This window comes from Gossypium hirsutum, chromosome A01 (genome assembly GCF_007990345.1).
Source record: "Gossypium hirsutum isolate 1008001.06 chromosome A01, Gossypium_hirsutum_v2.1, whole genome shotgun sequence".
Taxonomy (NCBI): domain Eukaryota; kingdom Viridiplantae; phylum Streptophyta; class Magnoliopsida; order Malvales; family Malvaceae; genus Gossypium; species Gossypium hirsutum.
The window spans coordinates 51,422,165-51,429,827 of record NC_053424.1 but is presented as its reverse complement, the minus strand read 5'-3'; positions in this window follow the sequence as shown (position 1 = coordinate 51,429,827).

Genomic DNA, 7,663 nt, shown 5'->3' with positions numbered 1-7,663 from the left:
GACTCCATCACCACTTATCAAATACACAAATCTCCAACACACCACATAGACTCGTAGAGTCAAACATGTCCCATAAGTGAAGCGTATGGCTAGCACTCTCCAACACACCAAACACACATATCCCGTTGAATGGAGCTTACCTCACATTCCATTATGTCTCTGAAAACTATCTCGAGCCTCAATGCCCTAAATATCACATCACGAAGGTGAGTACTCACAATCCTATGGTATGCCAACTATATCCAATGGTCTCAAGGTTCACAAGGCCAAAATATCCATACTGTCAACACATATTTACATATCAATTTCCATACATGTTCATTGCATATACATATAATTAGCACATTATAAGCCCAGTCAGATATTATGAAGGCATACCCACATATCTACTATCACATGGCATGAATTACATACCCAAATATTCACTTTCACAACAATCATCACAAACTTACAACACATGTCATAGTATCTCATACATGTTCATATTTTCACAATTGCACAAACACAAATTTATCACATTATATCATAGGTGTGAGAACACTTACACTCAGAATTTAGAGTAGGGGTTTAGGCTACATCTAAATTCCCAATTACACAATGAATCATCTACGAGCAGCGATTCCAAAACACTCACCAAAAATACACTTTCGTATGAAAGCTGAAAGCTCAGACAAGCTTTTCTTTGCCTTTATCTATACTTTTTGAAGGTCCTATTGACTTTGATGCTTCAACAAGATAAACCACACAAATATTCAATCAACAATTAGTCAATAACTCACCTAAAACAGTAACAAACATAAGCCTAAGCTACGTTCTCTTCTAACTGAAACATTCGACATAGAAATTTTAAAATTCGAATAACTTGATCTACACTTAATCTTTTTGCATGATATGAATTCCATTCATCTACGACCATTTCCCAACCATTAAACTATACAAAACTACAGGTTTCAAGTTATCGAAAATTTACAACAAGTTTTGGTCATTATAACGAAAATTTATTAAAAATCGATAAACTCTTAACAAAAAACTTCAAAGTAAATTTAGGAACCTTCTAATTATATTAAAACAAGTTGAAAAACACTTTTAAACCAAATTTTAATCCACAAACCCGAAATCCACCATTAATGACCTAATTTTCGGCTTTTACTTAAAATATGCATTTTAATGGCTATAAATTCATTTAAAATTCTAGATAATATTTAAAACTTATAGGAAAATGATTGGTTACCTTGAATGTAAGAAAAACGGACTTTAGTGAAATCCTGGAAAATCCACTCTTGAAGAATATGATGAAATTAATGAAGTTTTTAGGTGTTTTCTTGGTTTCAATAGAGAGTTATAGTTCAAAGGATGTTGGAAATCAAGAGGGATTAGGAATTAGAGATCAAAAGCAATCAAAAGAACAAGAGGAGAGTAAGGGACGACACAAATAGCAAAAAGGGAGAACTATCGTGAAATAAAACTAAGAATAGGGGTTCATTAGGTTCAATTTTAAAATTTGGTTTATTTCCCTCTTAAAAGCTCATAGTTTTGACTCTCTTTCAAATATGTCCTTTTATTAAAATTAAGGTATTTAAAACTCATTTTTAGAAATTGACTCAATTCCCTAATAGCCATTGTCGAAAACATTATCGAATACCAACCTTATGAAATTTTGAGCACATATAGGCTAAAATTTCTGAAATACCCTCAAAACTTCTAGGCCCTATTTTAGGATGTGACATTGTGGTTGCTGGAGAAATGAATAGAGCCATTAGGTATGAAATAACCAGAGCATATAATTCACCTACAGCTACGAGTATCAATACTTACTAACATTTTATCGATATTTTTTGCGTTTAATGCAAAATTCATTGATCGTTGGAGTGAAATATATTGATACTAGTGGACTTTTGTCGATACCAAATGAAAAATATTGATACTAAATCGATACTTAGCTGAATTGGTTGAGAAACATAATGTCAATTTGGTACCAATTTTTGAAGGGGTATGGATATTTTTGGAAACTATTAGTACTTTTTGGCTTGAAGCTATACTGACTTGTTTTAAAAAACAGTTTAACTAATTGAAAAATTATAACTTGATTGAAACCATTTTAAATCGATTTAAAAGTTGATTCAAAAATTTTCTAAAAGTTTAAAGTAGGTTCAAAAATTTATTTCTTAGACTTCCATTTGAAAAATCATTTTACCAATTTTTGTTCAACTTTAACTTTTATTCAAAAAAATTTAATTTGTTATATCAAAACATATTATCAAATAAAGTATGGTATAACAAAATATCCATTGGAGATGTCCATCAATTTAAAGGGCTGAATCGGCTTCCACAAAGCATATACTTTGTTTTGGAGCACAGCAAACCCAATTCTTCTGCCTAAAATCTTAATCACTACTGTGTAAGCCATATCCTTAATTAATAATTGATTATCCCTCTCCGAGAAATTAATCGATAGAATACCATTGCCGAAAGACCTCATGATATCTCCTTCCACAAAGGCTAATTCATCATCCTCATCAAAGGCTATTGCATCGGCCTTCCTCGCCAATTTCGTCATCATTTAGATTAATCAATTTTATGCAAAATATAAATATTTGTTAGAAAGGATTTACATATTAAATTCAAATCTAATTATTTACTTCTAATGCATTAGAATTATTATTATGAATATCATAAAATACATTAAATTAGATTTATAAGGTAATTAACACATATAACAACAATTTTATTTTAATATAAATCAGTCCTTCAAGATATCAAAAATTTCAATCATCCAAGCGTCTTAAATTTATTATTATTTATTTTATTTATAATCTTTCAATATAAATTTATGTGTATATTGTTTACACAAAATGCATGGGCTTAAGTAGACTAAATATTACTTATTAATTTTCGAATATTTTAGTTGCAAATTACTATGTTATCATTTCTTTATCATATTATATGTAGAATATAAAAATAAATATTTATTTTAATATATTCTTTTAATAAATACAATCAATCATGCAATAAAAAACTAATTATTGCAAATAATAATCAAATTAATTATCATAAGACATTACTTAATAAAAGTCATACTGTATTACATGTTAATAATGAAAATTACAATATTATACCAAAAAGAAATGTAAGTGAAATGGATTAGAAAGACGGATATGTTTTTTCTTTCCTTTCCTTTCAACGGCGGATCTTAAGATTTAAGTTTTCACGGGTTTATTAAAATTTTTAAAAATTTTAAAAGTTTAATGAGAATTTTAAAAAAAAATTTGAGGTCTAATTAAAATTTTTAATTTTTTAAAAGATTAATCAAAATTTCCAAAATTTTAGAAAGCTTGATTAAAATTTTCAAAACAAATTAAAAGGTAAATAGAAATTTTCAAAATTTTGAAGAGCTTAATTAAAAATTTTAAAAATAATTCAAGGGAGAAATGAAAATTTTTAAAATTTTGGGACCTAATAAGAATTTTTTAAAAAATTTAAGAGAAAAGAAATAAAATTTTCGCAAAATTTTAAAGAGCCAAAAACCCCCCCTTTAGTCACCATTACGCTCCACCACCACCTTCACCTTTGCCTCCGTTTCCTTTCTTTTTTCTTTTTAATAATAATGCTTACATTACATCTTTAAGGAGAGAGGTAAGTGTTTCCTTTCCTTTTTCTTTTTGTTATAATAAAACTTACATTACATCTTTAAAGAAAAAGATAAATGATTTCAAATGGCTTGAACTTGATAATATGCCAACACTTGAATAAGCATATACATGTTAATTCCCAATTGTCATTAAACCAATGGCTTTTTGATCTTTCCTTTCTTTTCAAGTCGAGTAATGTACTTCAAACATAAAAATCGACGAGTTAAATTAATTATAGTTACATATATAAGTTCTTTTTCCACAATAAATTATGATAAATATTAATAAAAAATGGTTAAAATAGTAAAAAAATTATGATAAAAAATCCTTATTTATTTTTTTAGAAAAAAAAATTAGATTTTGCACGAGGAATATAAATTGAACTAATTTAATGATTATATTAGTGTATCTTGGATTCACTCAAAAAAAAAAAAAAGGGACTGTTATGTATTGGTCCATGCTGGAGTCGTTGGTTTAGCAATTATTCTCAACTGCATGCCTTCACTTATAATTCTTCCTAATTTTAGTTGTCATTACATGACATGTCGTTGTCTTGTTCCTTTCTTCTCTCTCTAACTCATAATTTCTTGTGCTTTTTTAGTTGTCATTATATGCATGTATAAGAGAAGCACCCTTCATTCATGCTTAACACCTTATTTGCCATTAAAGTCATAGCGGCAGAGGTGTGGTTTGGAAGGGGACCCTTCAAATTGGCGGTTGTTTTTCTTTTAATGTTTTTGAGTTGAATGGATTTATTGAATATATATATATATATATATTACAAGCTATAACTGAAATTTCAATTAATATAGCTTAAATAACTACAAATATAATTAATTATCTGGCTCAACAATCCCATCAAAATATATCTAAAAAAAAAATCATAACACAAATTATTAAGTAGGTCAAGGATAAAATCTAAAAGGTAAGCAAGAATCTTGATCTTCTCAAATAAAAAAATAAACATTATTTAAGCTGCTTATAAATAATTAAATTACAAAGAAAAATACACTTTAACCCTCCCAAAAAATTTATATTTTAATTTCTCAGAATTTTATTGTTAAAAGAATCTTTAATTTCACCCTTGAATAAGCTTCTCAAGGTTTGGGCACCGTGCAACTTAATTCAATACTCGTGACCTAATTGAGTTTAGACAAAGAAATTTTGATCTCAAAACTACTTGACCCTAATTACTATTCATTAGTTTCAAAAATTAGTTATATTTAATTATATAAATATAAAAAACACACCTAAATTATTAAATATGTGAATATTTTAAATACGAATGCCATACGTATTAAGGAAAATAACACTTTCTATCCGTTAAACTTACCTAATATTTAAGGGAACAACTTTCATATTAAAAATTGGCCTTCAACTTGTTTACTTTTGTTGTACCCATATAAGCTCCTTCATTTGATGTGTACTTAGTTTAGCCGAAATAAGTATTCATGTCAACAGTTATTTAAGTATAAATTAAAAATTAGAGATTTATTTGGATACAAATTAAAAATAAAGGATTTATTAGGATAAAAATTAAGCTTAAGAACTTATTCAGATATATTAAAATTTTAAATACTTATTTATATAAAATAACGAAGTTGAAGGATACCTATTAAGCATTTTAGCCTTAAAATTTAAATTTCAAGCAAGTTTCAAACCTTGTTGAAAGAGGTCCGAAATTATAGAATGAATGGGATAGCCTATTTTATTTTATTTTTCAATATTCAAATCCAATGAATTTCACATCTATAAAACAAAATAAAGATGCTGCTCGGAAAAATATTAATTACAGATGACCCAATCTTCTCCTATATAATGGTGCAATTTAAAATCCAGGTGACTATGGCTTTTTGCTACCACTACTGTGGTGCTAGTCCTTGAATAAGAGTTTTATGAATTTAAACTGATGGATGATGGGCTCACTTGTGCTTGGGCTAGAATTTGGTGAGCGCCAATGAATGAGGAACATTTGTAAGAAGATGGTAAGTTAAGTGATGCTGGAGTATGTACTCTCGGGCACTCTCTGATTATTAAGTCAATGAAGGTTATAAACGTTAAGTAAATTTTTAATAAAGTGAAAAGTAACAGTAAAGGCACAAGGAAGAAGATAGTACTACCTACGACCTTTATAGAGTTTATTTGCCTTAGGGATCAAGAATGGACTGATTTATGGTCCCCCAGTTATGCTCTCAGCCAACACAAGGTACATTGTAGAGGTTAGAAGATGAGTTGCATCAGGTGTCAATCTGCATACTGCAAGTGCTTGTATGTGGTCCTACTAGCCCTTGAAAGCTATATGTGTTTGTCTTATGTGTCACCTGTTAGGTTGCCTAAGCACCACCGGCGCAATGAAAAATAAAATTTTGGTGAAACCACACCATGGGTTCATGTATGAGATGACGGATCCGGGATAAAGAGGGTTCGAAATATGCCTTCTTTTCTTTCCATGTAGACTAATCTAAACCTCCGGTGGATCCGAATGCAAAATCCATTTCAAATAGCACTGTCACTATAGAGATATCAAACTACAACCACAACATTTATCGTTTAGGCTTGAACAAAAGAATTTTCTCTCGTGAACTATTCAAAGAGATTTTTCAAAACAAAAAAATTACTTTTCAGTGCTAGCTTGATAATTTTGGAGGAAGGAAAAGGGATAAAAGTATAAGAAAGAACTATATAAAACTGTGATTCCACGTCATCCTTATCCCTTTCTAATATGATAATGACAAATCAGATTTTTCAAAATTTTCTATTGGAAAAGGATAGGGATGACATAAAATTAAAGTTTCATACAATTTCATTTCTAATAGTATCTCAATTTATTCAAAATTATTTTTAATAAACAAACACATTTAGCATAACAAGGAAATTAAAATCTCTTTAACCAAATTTTTAAATATTATATTCAATAAATTTAATAAAATAAATTTTATCTCAATTAAAATACGTGAATATATTTCACATTATTTTAATCAAATCCATTATATATGTTGGTCAAGCAAGCATATATATCGTGTCTAAATTTCAACCCTATCAAATTAGATTAATTATATGAGTACATTTTTATATAATTAATTTATCTTATCCGACATGTTAAATATAATCTCAATTGTTCTAATCATAGGGTGCTGTCATGGGACTAGAACTTTAGTCTCACAATCTGTGCGGCTTTAGGAGATTTATTGGATTCAAATCAGCTTAAGCCAGTCTAACTCTCGCAAAGTTAGAATTCTCAATAAAAATTCTAAGGCATCAAAAGTAAAGCAAAAGCAACTCAAAGACGAAAGAGCAATGAAAGAACAGAAGAGCCACAAGAAAGCAACGTATACAAGGTGTTTGAGTAAATGTTCTCTGTAACACACCTTACTCGACCCGATGATTGGGTCCGAGTATGGTATACTTAAAATTATAAGAATTTAACAAAGGTATTTAAAATTATTTAAACTTAGGATAGTGGTGTAGTCCTCAATACGATAATGACACAACAATCAAATTATTTATACGACAAGAAAATAACATTTTAAACAAAACATTTAGCGAAAGCCTTATGAAACTCGATAAAGTTATTCCCTTTACAAAAGTTTCAATGTACATTATTGGTAGCTTGAACAACGTTCAAACAATTTGGTGTTCACACCTAAAATATTATCTCATATACCATCTCATTGGGTCAAAACACTTAGATATATAACTGGAGCAAACAAAAGTTTCATAAAACAGAGCCTAACAAAAATTGTGATTCGCTACAAGATTTGATACAAAACAATTCTACATGCCACCTTGCCTATAGAATGCATGATACAAAAAAATAACAAAAGGCTCACAATCAATAGTTCTCTAGTGTAGTCCTTTCAAAGTTCTCTTCCTTCAATTAACACTTATAAGAAGGAAAAGATAACCGAGTAAGTTCAAACAAACTTAGTGAGTTCAAAGACAAGGAAAGAACATATAAATCATCTACAACAGTATCCAAGGTAATACCAGACCTGTCAAAAGGGTTTAAAAAATAAAATCATAATACACCGAAT